At 37.9% G+C, this 20628-nt stretch overlaps 1 long non-coding RNA gene and 1 pseudogene across 1 annotated transcript in view; one reads left to right on the forward strand and one right to left on the reverse strand.

The window, feature by feature from the left end:
- On the forward strand, positions 1-10761 carry LOC138824186 (prostaglandin-E(2) 9-reductase-like; annotated as a pseudogene).
- Positions 8391-20628, reverse strand: part of LOC138824187 (uncharacterized) — a 20998-nt gene continuing 8760 nt past the window's right edge. The window contains exons 2-3 of the long non-coding RNA XR_011371048.1: positions 9607-9790; positions 8391-9294 (exon numbers count right to left, since the gene is read on the reverse strand). This is a non-coding gene — a long non-coding RNA (uncharacterized lncRNA). The remainder of the gene's footprint in view (positions 9295-9606; positions 9791-20628) is intronic.

The following is a 20628-nucleotide window of genomic DNA, read 5'->3' on the forward strand; positions in this document are numbered from 1 at the left end:
ATGAATTCCAAGTATCAGCATGTTGGACTAAATGATGGCCATGTGATCCCACAACAGGGCTTTTGTACCTATGTACCCATAAAGGGTGCTGATTGGTTTGAAGGTTGAAAAGAAAAATAGATTTAGAAGGACCTGAGCCCAATGTGGATTGCAAAGTCACATATTTCTAGTATGACTCTGGAGTGATCAACCAGTGCTCAGTTTTCACAAGGTAGTGCTTGTCATGTACAAGAGAGAACATTGTGAGAGCATGATCATATCATAACCTGTTTATTCTGAGCATTGTGCTTTGTACTAATTGGTCATTGATTTCATAGCTTGGTGGGGGAAAAAAGAACAAAAGTTAGCAGGCTAAAGCTGTGCATCAGCTTTGATGCCTGGAAAGTACCAATAGCACTAGAATTGTTTTTTGTTTGTTTGTTTTTTACTTATTTCCTTCAATAGAAAGTCTTGCTTTCTTGTGGAGATCCAGAGAGGTGTTACCCTGTTACATGATTAAGTGATCTGAAAATAACACTGGAATACCAAGTGCTTTCTTATCGTGTTAATTATCTACTTTGTTTCCAATGGGCTACCTCACAACATTTATCTCCAACTTCTGCTTTTCTTTTCCTTGTTGATCTAGATTCCTAGAAGTAAGGTAATTGAGGCCACCAAAATAGCTATAGATGCTGGCTTCTGGCACATTGACACTGCGTATGTGTACGAAGTAGAAGAGGAGGTAGGGCAGGCCATTCAAAGCAAGATTGAAGAGGGCACTCTGAAGAGAGAAGACATTCCTCACCTCAAAGGTATGCTGCCTATAATAGGTAGATGCAAATTTATTGAAGTGTGATTTGGGGAAGAATTACATGATTGGAACAGTAGTTGGAAGAATTGTTCACTATTGTTATTCAGATACTTTTCACATGTAAGGTTTAGTATTAAAAACAGAGTGAAATAATTACTACCTTACTCTCTATGAATTGATAGGTTGACAGTCACTTTAACATTCAAAGTCTCAACTTGAATCATTGTTTTAACAGGTGCTATGGGACCACTCAGATCTATGGTCAAATCACAGAGTTCTTCATGCCTAGAGGAATTTTCTAAAACATTATTTTTACTATTTGGAATATTAAATCTTACCTTTATTCTTGGGAGAGATCAGTATGAGAATTTGCTGGGTATTAAACAAAACATTGCTAAAATGTTTTTTTTTTTGCCCAGTACATTTTAAAATATTCAAATATCTTTCCTTTCATTGATGGAAATAAAGGTATGTGGATATGTCTCCACTGATTTGAAGAGATGAGATGTTTAGAGAAATAGTAATTCTATAATATCTTTGGAATAGGATTCAGAGTTTGGATAATTTTATTAATTGTCCAAAATGCTATCTCAAGTAATTTCCTTCTATTGTCCAGCAAATTATTTTAACAATGACATGGCCCTGACAGGTCAAGAAAACCTAAGAATGAAGGCATTAATTTTCCCCCATGGCCATCAGTATCTTCCTAGTATAAAATTTCTCTGAGTTTGGTGAATCAGATTTCTCAATTGAGGTAAACGATCAATCCAGCACAATTTGTATTTTTTAACATTTGCAGCTCTGGTGCACATTCAATCGACCAGAGCTAGTCCCGCCTTGTCTGGAAAGATCACTGAAGAAATTACAGTTGGATTATGTAGATCTCTACCTTATTCATTTTCCAAATTCATTGAAGATAGGCTATTTACATCATCTAACTGAAGCATATAACTGCATATATTCACTATAATTATTTCCATAAATGATTAAGAATAAGCCGTGATCATCAATTTATGTAAGCTTTGGTTAAAAAATTGATAGAATGACCCAGGATATTTCATATGAGTTTATTGGATTATGTAAATGGACAGGTGAATGAATGGCTAGATTTAGATTTAGTCTTCAGCTATTTCTTTTTTCTTTTTTGTCAGTCATGGGGTCTGAATACTGGGCCTGGGTGCTGTCCCTCAGCTCTTCATCTCAAGATTAGGGCTCTACTATTTGAGCCACAGTACCACTTCTGGCTTTTTCTGCTTATGTGGCACTGAGGAATGGAACCCAGGGCTTCATCCAAGCAAGGCAAGCACTCTACCACTAAGCCACCTTCTGAGCCCTCAGCTATTTCTGTTTCTCCTTCCCTTACATTTTTATTACTAGAGGCTTGCTTATGTTTTGTCCCAGCGTTGCCTGCAATGGCAAATAATATTTGGATAATTCATGTGTCCCGAGCCTTACCCTTTTATAACTTGGTTGCGTCTTTCAGTATTAGAATCTTTCTCTGTGACAACTTTTGGTTAACCATTTTTTGCTTCCCTTATTTGCCTTGGATTCACATGTATTCAAGTCTCTAAAGAATACTGATTATCCTGAATCAAGATTGAAATCCATTGTTGTGGAAGATCAAGGCCATGTAATTGTTGACTTTCCCAGTGAGAGAGAACTATTTCCCTGGAGAAAGTGAAGCAGAGAAGTAACACAAGTCCCAAGGAGATCTCTTTGGGATGGGAAACCAATATTTCATAATACGTATAATTGATAGGGGATTACAACTACCTAGACTCTTAAAGACATTCCTTATTATGCTCATTCAAGCATCTTTGTAAGCATAAGTAAGTGGAGGAGTTCTTCATTAATGCTCATTTACTGTTTCATTCCTGAAGTGTACAAAGGACCATGGCTCTGGGTAGGATGATAGTGCTTGGTGAGGTTGCTGTAATGTCTGCTTTTATTGCATCCTGGAAAAGAATTGTTTCTGAAAGATGAGCATGGAAAATTGATATTTGACACAGTGGATCTCTTTGAGACATGGGAGGTCAGTACTTGAGGCATAGACTTCAGAGGATGCCTAGAGAGTCAGGTCATTTCTCCAACTTCAAGAATGGAATCTGTACCCTTGAAATCTAGAAACTCATGACATTTATAATGGTGTTTTGCAGGAGTGATAGGGGAGAAAGCATTAGTGGAAAGTAAAAGACATGAATGTCTGAACAAAATTGATGACAAGAAGTGTGATCTCTTGCCTCCTTATGCAGTAATGTCTCTATTTCTCCAAGAAGCACACAAAATTCTTTCTTTGTATGTGACTATATTCTCCAAATGTCTTGACCATTTTTCTACCAACAATCATATGTAGTCCATTCGTTGTTTATTGATAGTGTTTCCTTTATCAGCTCCAGTTTGCATTTATATTGATTTAACCAATGGTACAGATGGATCGGCAGAACTCCTTCCTTTTTAGGCCATGGAGAAATGTAAGGATGTGGGATTGACCAAGTCCACTGGGGGGTCCAACTTTAACCGCAGGCAACTGGAGAGGATCCTGAACAAACCAGGGCTCAAGTACAAGCCTGTCTGCAACCAGGTGAGTTCCTGCTTCCTCTTCTCTGTCTCTTAACTGACTTGTTGCTGTGTTTCTGCCAGCTATTTCTCTTACCTTCTCCACTGTTTAACTTATTTTTGTGGAAAGGAAGATTCTAAAAACAACAATTGTCTCCAAGGATAGGGGGGATAGCCAACTGTGTCTGTGCCTAGTGAGAGGTTCATTGTGTCCAGTGAATGGAAGAATCTGGAGGTTGTAAATGACATCAAGGTTGGCTGCAGTCATTAGACTTCAGAGACAAAGTACTTATTGTTGGCCTATAAATGATGGTGAGATTGGATTGATGATGGTGTCATGTATAAAAAACAAGGAAATCCCATAAAATCTCCAACTTGGAAAGGAGCAGTGGGAGAAGGAAGGAAGTGTGGAGATCCATGTGAAGGGCCGTGGAATGAATGCTTTGGTACTTTGTGCTGTTGTGTCTGGCTTCAGGATTCTTGGCTAGTGACATAGGTACATGGAGAGTAAAGTGGGGGCTGCCAAAATGATCACACAGATCAAATATCTGTTGGTGGGGATCTTAGTGAATTCCATACATCAAACTTAGAGTAAAACACAGAGCTGACTCAATTCCTGAAAACCTCTAAGTCAACTCCTCTTTTCTTCTTTGTTTTTAAAATCACATCTAGTCTGTGCCTGGTTTGAGGCTCTATATTACTGTCTTCAACAGCTTAAAATCCTTACAGCTGTGAAGTAAAAGTGTTTTGAACACAAAGCTGGTCATTCTGTTTAAATTTGTGGACAGTGACACAATCCTAAGATTTTCCAACATGAATGTGAAGGCACTTTAATTATAAGTTTTATCAAGTCTTTTGTAATGAAATTTATCAAGCACTTGGAATATTTATATTTTCCAAATTTCATGCCAGTTATTCAACACATGGCCACATTGTCCTTATTAATGCAATTAAGTTGTCATCCACATCTGTAGTAGTTTTGCTGGTTCTCTTCAATAACATTGTAGACCTGGACATTCTCCTTTAGAGACTTGAGCAGATGTCTTCTTGGAATGAAAATACTTTCTTACATAGTTACATTTATGTGACTGTATTCTAAAAATTAACGACAATTCATTTTCATCATTTAAATTTAGTCTGTACTCAATTTTTCCACTGATTTGATCTGTTCATTAAGTGGGCCCACCTAGATGTATCCTTCATAAAGACATAGTTTCCTGACTGACGATAACTGGTTTTCTAGATGTTGACCATTGTCAATAAAGGAGGTCCTTTGACATTTTCACCTAGTAGTTTAATATTCATTCATAATCTCTGTAAGAATTAGAGGTCATAGGATTTATGAACATTTTCTTTTGGTTTAACTTCTGTGTGTACTTTCCTTAGCAGATATTTAAGTAAAAACAAAAGTTACTCCACATATCAGAATAAAGTATAATAATTTCCATAAGACAGAGCAAATCTTGATACTTGCCTTTCAGTTTAGAATGTTCTAAGAAAGGAGTTAAAGGAATAGTCTCTATCGAAAGACAAGATAGTTTTTATTTATATTACCTTCTTTCTTTAGGTCTATTCCATTGAGCTAATGCATTTTTATTCCATTGAGTGCATGTAATTTTTTTATGGGACAGAACTATGGCTTACTCTCAGGGACTCACTCTCTCTCTTAGTTTTGTGGCTGAAGGTTGATGCTCTGCCACCTAAGCCATGCCTCCTCCTCCAGACTTTTGCTGGTTAATTAGAGATAAGAGTCTTGCAGAATGATATGTTTGGGCTGACTCAGAACCTCAATTCTCATGTCTCAACCTCCTGAGTATTGATAGAGTTATAAGCATTAGCCACTGGCACTCAATTTCATGAAAAGCACTCTGAAAAATAGAAAACCAAACTCTGAAGAGTGTCACTAGCAGAATGCCTGCCAAAATGGTTCCTTTGTCCTATACCTTTTCCCTCATGAGTGACTGACCAAATTGTTAAATTCTGTTCAAATGCCATGTCCACATTTCAGACAAGTCTTTTGTGCCCCCCAAAAGAGTCTGTTATGCTTCTTTGCCTGGTAAATGGTATTTAGCATATTATGTGGTCCACTTTAGGAAGATTACTTTTTTTTTAGAGCAATCCAGGTAACAGATATGCGAAATTTATTTGTTAGAAAGTAAACATTACATTATTTTAATCCTTTCAATTCAAATCGAATGTAACACATTTTTATTCAGGTTTGCTTACTCTTAATTTTTCTTCTTGATCAGTGCATAAAATTTGCATATAATTCCTGTCTTATCCATCTACAGGTGGAAGGTCATCCTTATCTCAACCAGAGCAAACTGTTGGATTTCTCCAAGTCCAAGGACATTGTCCTGGTTTCCCATAGTGCTCTGGGAACTCAACCAGCAAAACAATGGTAATCCAATAAAATGTTTACCCAAAACACTACTCTGAATCAAATATTTTGAGGTCTACTGTGCTACTTTTCTGGCAGTGATTTTGAACTGGTTTAGGAACTGGGGAGAACTGCATTTCCTACATGGTTCCTCATACGAGTGATGCTGAAGGTTCAAGAGATTGCATTTGATGACTTGGTCTAGAGAAGGCATCCTCAAGCATATTGGAGCTCTGCAAACAAATAGAATACTCTGTCTGCAGTTCAGCATTTCTGTCTTTCCTTCCAGGGTAGACCCCAATGCCCCATTTCTTCTGAAGGACCCAGTTCTTGGTGCTGTGGCAAAAAAGCACAATCGCAGTCCAGCTCAGATTGCCCTTTGCTACCAGCTGCAACGTGGGGTTGTGACCCTGGCTCAGAGTTTCATAGAAAAAGATATAAAAGAGATCATACAGGTGATAAGGGGGTACTGTGAGCATTAGGTCTCCTGCATAGAATGTGCAGGTGATGGGATGGTCTGTTGTGGTCATATTATTCTTCATTTGGGTGTTATCTTGGAACTTCTTAGCACTATTTTTGGGGCCAAATTGTTTTCCCTAGAATTTCCTGTACATGTGTGATTTACATGTTCTTGGTCATCCTTTTTTCTGTGTATATAATGGGAGAGACAGCACAGTTTGAGAGACTTAGGGCTGGAAAGAGTACAGAGAATTTAATCAACCAGGTGCTCTATAACTACTCTAATATGAGAAATTTTTCTACCTATACATGTTGCAATATGATCCACCTCTGAGGCAAACAGGTTGAATACAGATTACATCCATTTAGGTGGAGAATGCATTGTTGGAACATTTGTTTGGCCTTAGCCAAATGAAGTCCTTTGTATGTTGGAACCTCTCCTGTATTTACATTAAATTCTCTAATATTTATTGGACAAATGTATCAGGATGCTGATTGGTTATTGCATGGTAGGTCTCAGCAATTCTCCATGTGGTTTGTCATTCACTAGACAACTAGACCAAAGATTTTTTCTCATATAATACTATCCAAAGTAGGTGAGAAGAGAATTGCCAAACTGTTTCATGCCTTAGATCAGCATTAGCACATAATTCTTTTGCCAAGCTCTAATGGACAATGCAGTTTACAAGCCAACCAACATTAAATGAGTGGGGAAATAGCATTCCTTAGGAGAAGAGTTTGTCAATGTGTACAGCAAAGAATTTTGGAGACATGGGGATATGTATTTCTGAAGAAGCATGCTTCTATCTCGTCATTATACATTCTCGAGAGTGTTTTGCACATTCAGGTATATTTGTTGTAGTAGCTTCTCAAAAATTCTGTCTATGATTTTATTTGATCTTGGGTATATTTTACCTAAGCAAAAGTTCCTTCTCTAACTATAGTCATCATGACTTTGTAGTTGATGTGGTTGATGACTGTCCTGTCTTTTCTTTGGAATACAAGAATATTCTCCCAAATTATCTCCCAAAAGTTTGACAGTTTTGCTTCCAAAGAGTAATTTTGCTGGTTCTTTAGAGGTAGTATGTCACAGACTTTTCTGTCTAGACTAGCATTGAACCATGAGTTTTAGCATTTTAGCCTCCTTGATAGCTAATATTTCATTAACATTTGGCAAATTGTGAATTAAACCCTGTGGAAAAGAATATTGTCACATTTTAAGTGTATGCGATGTCATAGAGACACCTAACATTGTGCTTAACAATTGCTAAGTTATCTTGCATACATGAAAACCTTTTCAGTAGTAGCTTTGTTAACTTCTATGTACATTAGACTGCAATCAAAACTATATCATCTTTGTTCATGCCCACTGTCTTTTGTGATTCCTTATGTCTATAATCTTCTACTGTATCAACATATTTTATCTTGAATGTATTTCCTCTTTAGCTACTTGAGTGTTTTGTCTTTGTATTATTAAATCTGTTTCACTTGAATTTCTAAGATTGGCAAATGTACAATTTAAGAATTGTAAAACTTGTCTACTGTATGATAGGCTTTTGAATTCCAGTTGCCTTTATAAGACATGAAAATCCTAGAAGGCCTGAACAGAAATTTTCGATATCTTCAAGGTGTTAGGTAAGGAACTTAGGCAAAAATATTGTCTGAATTTTCTTTAGTTTCAAGTCTCTCCTTTTTTTTCAACCCAAACATTACAATTTTATCTCAGAGAATTTCCACTGACATTGCCATTAAGGCATTTAGTTTTGTGTTTCTGAACTATAGACATCTCAGTGTAGAAGATAAAGATGTTTTTGAGAAGAGAGATTTGATATTTAAGGAAGAGTGCATGCATTGCTGAAGAGAATGTAGAGTTCAAGAGACCATTAACAGTTTTTTATGTTCTGGGTTATATACTAATATTTGACAAATATCATAAACAAAGGTAAACAAGGAATGCATATCTCTTGTGCCTACTGGATTTTAACTTACAACAGAAATGAATATGATCATATTTGAAAGGGAAATACACAATCCATTTTCACAAGAATTAGTATATATATTGCTCCATTATTGTTAATATTTTTGTTAGTTTAGAAAAAAGTGAAGGACCACTGTCCCGACCCGCAGGACGCAAACGAGGGCAGTGAACCTAAGCTAGAAGGAATGAAGGGACAAGAGACACGAAGAATGACAGCAAGACAAGGATTCTGATCAAGTTGCAAATTTTTATTTTTCACACAGGTGTATTTAAATGCTTGGAATAAGGAAGCTTTTTCATTGGCCATTAAGGAAGCTTTTCATTGGCCATAGCAGTGCAGGATGTTTGCTTAGGGCAGGGGGAAAGGGTGGTCGTTAGCAGTTGCAGGATGTTTGCTTAGGGCAGGATGAGGGTTGGATTCTGTAAACTCAGCCTCAAGATGTTACAGTGAGATAATCAAGCCTATCATGTTGAGAAACTCAACTTTTGGCCCCCGACATCTCCCCCTTTCTTATTTAGAAAATTGACCATCAATTGTTGGCACCTCTTTTTAAAAGGGTGACAGAGGCTCTGTTCCTCTAAGGGCCCAGGGTTTTTCTCCGCTCCCGAGCGAGCGTCCTCACTTGGGGAGGGGAATTTTACAGGCCTTGGCATGTTTTTTGAGGAGATGGCTTATGGGTATGTATGCCAACCGTCATGCACCAGAGCTTGCCATTTAGGGGTCTTGGGTTTTGGGATCTCGTGAATCCATCCCCCTGCAGTCTTACCTGCACCCTTGATTTGAGCATTTTTTCTTCCTCCCATAGGTGCATCCTCCCCCAAGTGGAGGGGCCTATAGTAGGAGGGGCGAACCTATCCCTTATGGCAATAGGTCTTGCCCATTGAATGGTCAGGAGTTATGAATAAGAGGAAGGGTTTTCTAAATAAGAAAAATGAAGGGGGGGTTCCCACTGGAACAAGCTCATGGCAAAACACTAATTAAAAGCCTGGGGTAAATCCTAGATCTCAATGCCTTGGTCTAACATATCAAGGTGATGGTGATGAACCTGTATGGGCTTAGAAGCCAAGAGATTAATCTGTTATTTAATAAATTTTAAACAGGAGGGTCCATGTCTGGAGTTCTAGCTGCATCTGTAAGAGAAAAGGAATCATCCTCAGGCGGAAGGATTCCCCTGGATTGTGGTAAGCCATTCACCTGTTTTATCAAGCATTCTGGCAGCCACTTTTGGGCTGCTTGTTCTTAAACAATCTCCTACTCTTTGCCATCTTTTTGCATCTATGGTTACTTCAAAGGGAACCAGGGACACAAGTCCTCTATGAATGAGAAAAATAATTGTAAATCCCTTTTCTTAACCCGCATTCCCTGTGTCTTGAAGGCTTCCTTGAGGTCTGACAGAAATAGATCATGTGATGACATTGCTTGTCCCATAGTGGGTCACTCACCTTGCATCATCCTCACTCTCCTCCTGGATCTGTCTCTTGGCGGGGTCTGTCGAGGCGATCTCGGACTGTACTTGTCCAAGTTTCCCTGGAGGACAGCATTCCTTCCTTAGTCAGAGGCTCGTGCCCCACGTTGGGTGCCAGTTGTCCCGACCCGCAGGACGTCAACGAGGGCAGTGAACCTAAGCTAGAAGGAATGAAGGGACAAGAGACATGAATAATGACAGCAAGACATGGATTCTGATCAAGCTGCAAATTTTAATTTTTCACACAGGGGTATTTATATGCTTGGAATAAGGAAGCTTTTCCATTGGCCGTTAAGGAAGCTTTTTCATTGGCCGTAGCAGTGCAGGATGTTTGTTTAGGGCAGGGGGAAAGGGTGGTCATTAGCAGTTGCAGGATGTTGGCTTAGGGCAGGATGAGGGTTGGATTCTGTAAACTCAGCCTCAAGATGTTACAGTGAGATAGTCAAGCCTATCATGTTGAGAGACTCAACTTTTGGCTCCCGACAGACCATGTAGGGACATAATGCAAAGAGACAGAACATTCTTGTCATTTACTGTGTTAAGGGATAATGATTTGTATTACTTTCTAGTTTGTGTGGTATTGATATTTAGAAAGCTACCAATTAGATGGTTATCTGGAAATGGAGAACTATCTTAAGTGACATTCTCTCCACACTTGAATTTAACACAATTGGTGCACCCTAAATTATTTTCTGTTAGTTAATTGGATTCGGGCTTCATTATACCTGATATAACCAGTTTCTACTTTCACTGAGAATTTGAAATAGGATAGGCTTTCTTTGCTTTTATTGTTTAGGAAGTTAGACAGATATAGAGAAAAGAGAGTCACATCAGCCAATGCTTGTGTGTTTTGTGTATCTAGTCCAAGCAGAGAATGTAAGATGAATAATTTAGTTATGGTGTCTTACAAGAATTTCTTATAAAGCCATATTATTCCTTAGTGTAAATATTAGTATTTAATGAGTAGTATTTAATATATCTAGTTAGGGGATAAAATTCTAACTTTTACCATAGTGATACATAGATATCACATCTTCTGTAGAAATGGGATGATCAAGCCCATGATGCTAATATTCTTTCTCATTTTAGATTAGTTGACCACCCTAATTTTCCATTCTCTGATGAGTATTAACAGGAAAGCTCTTTTCATGATCTTGCCTGATGTTATCTGGAGATCGATGGACAACTTTCAGATGCTGATGATTGGACCCATCACTTGTCAATTCATGCTGCTTAGAAATTCACACTCAGCTTAAACTAAATCCACAAATTTTGAAGAGAAGGCATTGAATTTGTTATCAAACAAATATGAGATTTCCCCCATAGATCTATGATTATCTCAAGACTTGTGTGACTTGCTTCTTTTTAAATATTATGACTGAAGAATGATTTGATTTACTCTGTAGTAAGATGTCAGGAAACCCTTCTCTGATAGCTATTTCAGGATAGGAATGGGTCATTTACAGGCTCCAGGGAAGTATTAGTTAGCAGGAAGTTATCAGTCGGTATTCCCAACAAACCACTAAGGTTAGTTCATGGTTCTAAGTCTTGAAGCTAAGGTACACATTGCAAGGATATATTATATAGCTCCCTACCAGGCAGGATATAGCACAGCTACTGGAATCTGAGAGGTATTCCTGTGGGAGGCTTAGGTAAAGATGTTAGAGGGAAAACCATCCAGGGAAGATAATGAGGAAGGAGGATAGGTGAAGCCCTAATAGATTGAATTGAACTTATCTGTGCTTGGGATGTACTGTCAAATGCCTTTTTGCAAAGTAGATCCAAAAGATAGAAAGGATCTTTCATACATTTTACCCAGTGCCAATCTGAGACATGCCTAGCATTAATTATAAAAGGAAATATGGGAGCCAGGTGCTGGTGGCTCACGCCTGTAATCCGAGCTACTCAGATGTCTGAGATTGGAGGATCACAGTTCAAAGCCAGCCAGGGCAGGAAAGTCCATGAGACAGACTCTTATCTCCAATAAACCACTAGAAAACCAGAAGTGGTGCTGTGGCTCAAGCGGTAGAGCACTCACCTTGAGCTGAAGAGCACACGGACAGCACACAGGCCCAGAGTTCAAGTCCCATGTCAGACAAAAAAAAGGGGGGGGGAATGGGAACTATTGTTTGCAGTATATCTGAAAGCAATGTATTTTAGCGATCATTAATTGACATGATAATTAGAAATTCCTTGAAATTTCAGCACATCGGGTGACATCAACAAAATGATAGCACTTTCTGTGATTGTACAGAAAGTATACTTTACACTTCCAATTTATATTAGTATGATTGTAACAAACATGCAACTCTGTCCATCAACAAAGTAAATAGCCAGTCAAGAAAAGTAGAATCCAAAATGCTAGGCAATTTCATTGTCCTTTTACCCACTATTGTACAAAGCTACCTAGCAACAGTAATTTTATTCATCCATTTGGAATAAAGATATTCCAACACTTGCAAGGGAATGGATGGAACTAGAAAAAGTAGTTTTGTGAAATAAATCAAGCCCAGTGAGACAAAGGACAAATGTTTTCTCTTCTATATGGAATCTAGAATTAAATTGTAAATGTCTTAGCAAACACATCAAGGTAATATATTAGACACCACTATATGAGACAAAATATGATATTTTCAGGGGAGAATTCAAATGGGACAATTTCTTAGAAAGACTAACCCATACTTCAACAAAATGAATACCAGGAAACACTTGCAATGTGGCGGCCAGGGTCAAGAGGATAGCAATAGACAAGGAAAGAGAGGAAGTTGAGGAGAGAGAGAGCATGCAGTCATAAAATTTAATGCATATCCTACAAAATTAAGAAAATTAAGAAATAGGAGGAACGGGGGAAATGACAAAAGGAGTGCCACTAATCAAGATGCATTGATTCTACTTACAAACTGTTGTGTCAAATTAATTCCTTTGTATGACAAGTTAAAGATAATAAAACCATAATTAAAAATTCAGAAGAATTGTACTGAAGATGCTTCAACTTTTTGACTAGACTATGACTACCAACTCTAAAACACTTTGCTTTATTTTTACATTCATGGATACATCTATGTTTCATATATACCCCTGAAATTAAATGACGTGTCAGAGTGATCCCATTTAGCTATTTGGGGTCTAATTAGAGAGGAATCATTACTAGGTGAGGAGAAGCTCTTTCAACACTGGCAATCTCAGATCTTTCAATTGCTAAGGCCTGGTAAGAGGATTGGCAATCTCAGAGATTTCCAGCTCAAATCCCTGAGACTATGAGCCTAAGCTCCTGATGTCCACAGTCTTATGCAGGTTGGAGGTTCATTACTCTAGCCTTTAACCACCAAGGGTTCTATAACTTGGTGGCTATTATACTCCTTGATACACAGCAGCAATGGGAAGGAGCAGGAGACAGCAGTAAGAAGGAACAGGTGACCTTTTCTCCAGATGTCCTCAAGTCCCACAGCAACAAATGTTACAACACTTGCATATAAGGAACTAGGATTCTAAGGCCTTGGTAGAAGTATATAGTCCAACTTTGAGACTAAGAGAATTTGATAACTTGTTCCCTAAGACTTGTAACAATTTGGAAAAGGGACCAGAGCCTGAAATTTCTCTTCTCTAGCTCATTTCAACCTTCTGACTTTCTTCAAGGAAAGATTGCGTTTTTGGTAGTTTTTTTTGGAGGTCCATTCAGTCACTCTGTGTCTTTTAATTGATAAAGTAAGACAATTGACATTCTGAAGATTATTGAAAGAGATAATATATGTGAAATATGTGCTTGTTTCTAGCATTTTGCACGTCTTCTGTTTGCAGTATCTGTTTGTATTTTCCTGATTTGTTGTAGAAGTTGATACCTCTTTTCCCTTTCATGTATGGTAGTGAGCTGAACTTTTACTCTTTTAGTAGTTTCTCAGAAATTTTGTATGCTTTGTTCATTTAAATTGTTAAAAATATTTCTTCCTGAATTTAACATATAGAATGACTTATATTTAGGTGCAGGGATCTAAGCTATTGCTGTGTGTATCATGCAAGATTTTGTAAATCTTGCATATTGAAATTTTTTCATTTCCAAGGTCTATTCTGGCATTTTCTCAAAATCTCTGCCTCCTTTCTAATATTGTTCATATTTTGTTTTGTTTCTCATCATTCTACTTAAATTTGCTATTATCAGATATAAAACAGTTAATTCTATTTTCTTGTATTTGCTAATACTTGCTTGAAGCCCTAAAATATGATCTACATTGGAGATAGTTCTATGGACTGCAGAGGTCTATTTTTCAGCTGTTGGAGGAAATATTCACCACCAAGGACCTGATTTCAAGCCCCTGTACCAGCATTCATGCACACAGACACACACCCTCCAAAGTTACTTATAGAAAACTGGTGTCAAGTGAGCAGAGAAGCAGACTTCACAATCAGTTTGTTGAGATACTACCCTGACTTGTGATGTGTGGTACATGTGGCACAAAGGATTTCTGGTCATTTGTCCAGCCTTTCACATAGAGAAAATCTATCATGTCCAGTAGAGGAGTTGGAGGTTAGAATTCATGCAAGGTTTACATTAAAATAAAGGAAATGTCCTCTCAAGAAAGGTGAACAATGAGGTCACAACCATGAAATGCAACCCAGGTCAGTAAGTCAAGTGAGCAGATAGGATAATGCTGCAATGTGTCGTGCAGGAGGAAATCTGCCAAATTGTAATTGTGAATGGGGATAATTTTAAAATTAAGATCACCAAGTGAGTGTTGAGACTAGAGAAAGGGCAATTGATATTCAAGTATTCAGTGCGGGCTATCTTCCATTGTATTCTATTTCTTTCTCATTGTCCAGGTCAGGACATTTCCCATTTTACTTGTAAACACTTTTCTTTGATTATAAAACCAGTAAACATTAATTTCAAAAGCTGGAAAAACATAATTAAGGGGTTTATTGAACATTCTTGGTCCACCATTCAGAAATAATCACTACTTATTGTTTTCATCTTGCACATTGTATGATTATAAAACATTATTTACTGAGAATATTCTCATCTCTTGACTTAACCCATCAAGGCACTTCTCCTTACATTGTAAAGTTCTCCAACAATCCATATATGAAATCAGTTAAGTTGTCCATTAATTAACAAATGATGAGGCAATGTCCTATGTATTCTTTTTTTTCCAGTAAGGGGTAGGTTTATTCATTGTTCTGGCTGGCAGCAGGCCATGTTGGCCCTCCATGTGGCTGAGAAAGGCCTGGGAAAGAAAGCTGGGAAAGAGAGAGCACTGGGAAAGAGAGAGAGCTAGGAAACAGAGAGAGCTGGAAAAGAGAAGAGAGCTTGGAAAGAAAGAGATTGGAGAAAAAGAGAGAGATGGGAAAGAGCTGGGAAAGAGAACAGAGCGGGGAAAGAAAGAGAGCATCAATTATTCAGCTGCTGTCAATCTACAGGTTCTTTACAATTTCAATCAAAATAATAAATCCTTTAGCTGAACTCCAGCTGCAGATTTAGTGCAATTTCCATGAAAATTGCAATGTCATTCTTCACAGAGATAGACAAATGTACCTTAAAATTTGTGGGAAAGCATAGAAGACCACATAGACCAAGCAATCCTAAACAAAAAGAGCAGCCCTGGAAGAGTATCACAATACTAGACTTCAAGTTATATTACAGAGACATAGTATCAAAAATAGCATGTTATTGGCACAAAAATAGATACAAACCAATGGAACAGAGTAGAAGGCCTGGAAATAAATCCTGCAGTTACAGCCACCTATTTTTTTTGTAAATGAGTCTAAGATATACACTGTGTAAAAGATAGCTTCTTCTAAAAAATGGTCTTGGCAAAACTTGCTTTCTAAATGCAGGAGACAGAAAGTATATCACCATCTTACACCCTATACAAAAATCAACTTTGCATGGATATATTAGATCCAAGGAAATTTAAGATAAAATGGAATCATTTCACCTGTGGTCTTCTATTTCCAACAATTAGATTAATGTTTCAGTATTTGATGAAGTGAACTTGCAAATTCAGATTCTTAGTTAACTATTTAAAATTTTTTTCATTATTATAAACAATGTACAGAGAGGTTACTGTTTAATGTCAGGCAATGAGCACATTTCTTTTTGGATAATGTGGTGTTTTTCTCTGTTATTGTCCAATTCTTGATTAATTATTAATTCAATGCAAATTCCCTTCTTGAACCTTTAATCTTTGGTCTACATTCCATGAACCAGAGTCTGATGTTACTTGGAAATATCACTGAACCTTTCATTGACTTATGCATCATCTGTCTTATTCATTTACTAAAGATCACTGAACAGACTTTAATAGAGCTAAGCTATCATCTACCTTACTCTTTTAATAATGAGAGCAGACAATGTGATTCATCAAACCTTTTTTTCTATCTGTTGTTATCATGCCTTCTATTTAAATGGTTGGTTAAATTCAGTTTCTACATATTTAAATCAATTTAGTCTATGAAACTTTTTTAAACCTACGAAATGGTTTATGCAAATGTTTGAATCTTGTGGCCAATAAGTGTAAGCCAGGACTAGAGTTGGTATTTGCAGTAGTTTTCAGAAATGTTTCTACTCATTAATACCTTGCCTCTTTATTTCTACAGATTTGTTTAGGTTTTGGTCCAGTCACTTCCACTGATGGCAGATATAACCTTGAGCTCAGATCTCAGGGCTATTGACATGTGACCTTTACTTTGTGTTTTGTAACACCAGAATTAATCTAGAAAATAACCTGAACTAGCCATATTTTTTTTCCACCTGATCTGGGCCATTGATGAATTCAGGGAATGAAGATAAGTGATTGAAACTTTGTTTGTTTATATTGGTTTCATACTGAAATTCAAAGTTAAAAGTTATTGGAACGTGTGTGTTTCACTACTACAGATTGGGAACAAAGCCTAACAGATTCTTTCTCCCAGATTGCCCAACAAAGGGCCCTTTTGGTGCAGGTAGCTAGCAACCAGCCTCCTCCCTCTCACTTAAAGCAGCATTCCATTTGGTTAGTTACAAGCCATTCCTAGTAACTGCAGATACTCTTATCTTCTGTTTGACCACAAATCTTAGCTCCCTCTGTCCAGGCAAGTTCCTGCCCTTTTGCCCCTTGATATTATAAAATCACCTCTTTAGAAGGACAAGCACTTTTTCTCTTTCTCCCCTGGCAGAGAAAAAAACTTGTCAGCTCCTTTGCTGGCAATAAACCTCTTTCTTGGTTTTAGCTGACTGTGTGTATGTGTGTTTTTGTGTGTGTGTGTGTAGTTCTGGGTTGGTGCTTTCATTGAACTACTAACTTCCTCAGTGAAAGATAGCTGTTTATCCAAAAGAAAATTCAAGGGCATGAAAATTATCACAACTCAACTAGAAAACTGCATAAATACATGAAAATGAATTCTATTTTAACACATATGATAGATTCAAGAAAATAGAGGCCTTTCACCCAGGCATATTCTTTACAACTCTACATGCAAACATGGGATAAAGATGGGTCATGTCATTCCACTGTTTCTTATACAGCTTTAGTTTCCAGTCCTAGATTTATCTGGGAGCTGTGGGTGGAGAAATGAGTTTGGTGAAATTGCTTTCATGATTGCTTCTACTGTGACCTTTATTTTCCATATGAACAAATCACCCTTAACCTTAACACCTTCCTATTCCTTCATGCGATAAAATTGGGCTTCTTTGTTCAGAAGAGATAGTAATCTGGAAATTGCTCTACTGTAAGAACGGCCTTGCTTGGATTCAATGAAGTTTGTTTTCTTCTTTTGACAGATATCTATGAAGTCAAGGATTATGCCTGAAAGGCAGAGAGATCCTATGGTTAAAATAAAACATGCCTAGCTACATTTCTGTTGTGAAAACTAGAAATGTTGACTTAGGTTGGGAAACGTTCCAACACTATCCACAAGAAAACTCCAAGAGCCTGGACAACAATAAGAAATCCTGAAGACTTCTTTCTTCCAGCACAGTGAGAACTGTGAAAGGGAATGAAATGACACCATGACCACCAAGGCCTTGGTTCTGTATCTTTGATCCTGAGGTAACTAAAAGATCTTTAATTAGTAGATTAAGTTTCCTACATGCAGCTCAAGATATAAGTTTGTTTCATGGTGAGATTTCCTATACCCATTTGGCTTTCCCTCTCCTGTCTTCTCCTATGCTCTTATGTAAGTACTCAATTTCATTATGGTACAGATATTCATTGGATCAGAAACACACACACACACACACACACACACACACACACATTCAGTAATTGGACCAATTTACACTAAAAGCTGTATTTGAAGTAGTCATTTTTGTAGTCATCATGTAATATGTCTACCCATGTTTACACTGTCAGGTCCATTCAGGGTTTTTACACTAAATCTCTCTGAGGTAAATGAAGACATTGATGTTTGTAAGGTGGTTTTCATGTGGGATTGTATTTAATAATTTCTTTCAAAATTCCCTTTCATATAAGTGATCTGATTTTAATTCTTTTTCCCATGTTGAACATTGCTTTAGCTTCTCCTGTCCAGAGGAGGGTATTGGCTTCCTTTACTTGGCTATTCATTAAATGGACAGTTCACTTTTAACTGATAAAACAGGTCTGAATCAGAATGAATTCCAACTTCTAGTGTGTGCCACTTGATTCCTGTACGGGGCTTTGATCCTGCCATTCTACCTAACAAGGTACAATAATAGTATTTGGATGGAAAATGCAAAACAAAATAGGTTATTAAAAATGGAATGTGGACTGGGAAGGTGGCTCAGTGGTAAAGAGCTTGCCTTGCATACATGAGGACCTGGGTTTGATTCCTCAGCACCACATAAACAAAAAGAAAAAAAGGGCTGTCCCAACCCACAGGACGCCAACAAGGGCAGTGAACCTAAGCTAGAAGGAATGAAGGAACAAGAGACATGAAGAATGACACCAAGACAAGGGTTCTGATTAAGCTGCAAATTTTTATTTTTCACACAAGGGTATTTATATTCTTGGAATAAGGAAGCTTTTTCATTGGCCATTAAGGAAGCTTTTTCATTGGCCATAGCAGTGCAGGATGTTTACTTAGAGCAGGGGGAAAGGGTGGTCATTAGCAGTAGCAGGATGTTTACTTACAGCAGGAGGAAAGGGTGGTCATTAGCAGTTGCAGGATGTTTACTTAGGGCAGGATGAGGGTCGGATTCTGTAAACTCAGCCTCAAGATGTTCCAGTGAGATAGTCAAGCCTATTATGTTGAGAGACTCAACTTTTGGCTCCCGACAAAGGGCAAAGCAACACTTGCTCAAGTAGTAGAGCACTAGCCTTCAGCTGAAGAGATGAGGGACAGTGCCCAGGCCCCACGAACATACCCCCCCCCAAATAAAGAAAAATGGAATGTGTGTGGCTTATTGTGTCAATCAAATTACTGTGAACATCTGGGTGTATCACTTGGTTTTCTGCTTAAGTGTAGGCTAGAAGCTAGTCCATATGCAAGAGAGAAGTAGACTTCTCTGGGTATCAAGCTCTCATATGACCAGTTAATATTTACTCTGGACGTTGCTTTCCTTCCCTCTGTTTAAGTCAATTTTCCAGCTGCGTAGAAAGAAAGGCAACTTTAAAATCAACATACCTGATGTTTTATTTCCATACATTTTTGACCATTTGCATTTCTTCTTTTTGGAAATACCTAATAACCCATTCATTCTTTCATTAAAAATAATTGTATTATTTGTTTCTCTCAAGTATTGTGAACATGTAATATTCCCTTCTTGGAGTACTCAAATATGTCCTCCTGTTCTGTAGATGATCTCTTCCCTGAGATGACTGTTGCCTTTGTCATACAGAAGCTTCTTAAAGGTTGACAATGTGGCAGAACAGTTTGATATAAATGTGGCCTATTACAGAGAAAAACGAGTTTTCCTGTAACTGAATTAGGGGCTGGAAGGGAATGTCTAGGGTGTTCACAAGTGGTAGGCGAGAGCATGGTGAACTGGCTGAGAATGACCAGAGACTAGGGCTGGTTTGGAGTGGTTATGGGCCCAACAGGAGTCTTTATTAAAAGGCCAATGACTGCATGGAGGACTCCTGTCTCAAAGACCAGCAGACCTGTACAGAGCTTGCACCAAGCTTTTAAAGACAACAACCACATGCTTGGGGTGGAGACCAAGCCTTAACAAAAAGCAGCCCTTATATGGGCATACTTAGGTATAAGCTCAAGTGCCAGAACCTTTTATCCAGGAAGATATGCCTCAACCTTTATATAGGGGAAAATTGAAGGTGTTACTCAGAGGCAGGTGATTTAAATCATTTGGGGAGGTTCATCAGGGAAGAATCAGAGCATTTGTAGTGTAAAGCATTTGTAAGGTTATGAAATCTGCATGTTTCTGAAGCAGAGTGTTCCTAGCTCACATTGACCAATGGCTTCTTTCTAGGCTTTTTAGTACTTGGTAGAGCACCCTGATAGCTGTAAGAAGTTACACTCAGCTTCCTTACTTCACATTTCCTTACTGGTTTCTTATATGAAATATTTAGTTAGAGAGTTGAATTTCTGTCCTTAAGAACTAAGAGCCTAGCCAGGCACCAGTGACTCATGTCTGTAATCCTAGCTACTCAGGAGGCTAAGATCTGAGGCTCTGAGTTCAAAGCAAGGCTGGGCAGGAAAGTCCATGAGACTCTTTTTTGTTTTTGTTTTTGTTTTGTTTTGTTTTTGTTTTTTTCTACAGTCCAATAATTTATTTTAAATTGGAGTAATTTCAAATTCCACAAAACTGAGGAACAACAATATTTTGTTTGAATTCTCTCTTCTGTATACTCAGTGATCTAAAACACCACAATATCCAACATACACAAACTTCAGTGAAGGGTTAGTAAATACACACAAGAGTAGAATCATGGTGCTCTTTGTTCCTGAATGGAACTGTCCCACAGCAAAAGCACAGGATACAGCACAACATAAGGGACTCTTATCTCCAATAAACCACCAGAAAACTAGAAGTAGTGCTGTGGCTTAAGCTTCACCTTGAGCTGAAGAGCAAGGACAGTGCCCAAGCCTA

This window comes from Dipodomys merriami, unplaced genomic scaffold (genome assembly GCF_024711535.1).
Source record: "Dipodomys merriami isolate MVZ:Mamm:240054 unplaced genomic scaffold, mDipMer1.0.p SCAF_1279, whole genome shotgun sequence".
NCBI classification, from domain to species: Eukaryota; Metazoa; Chordata; class Mammalia; order Rodentia; family Heteromyidae; genus Dipodomys; species Dipodomys merriami.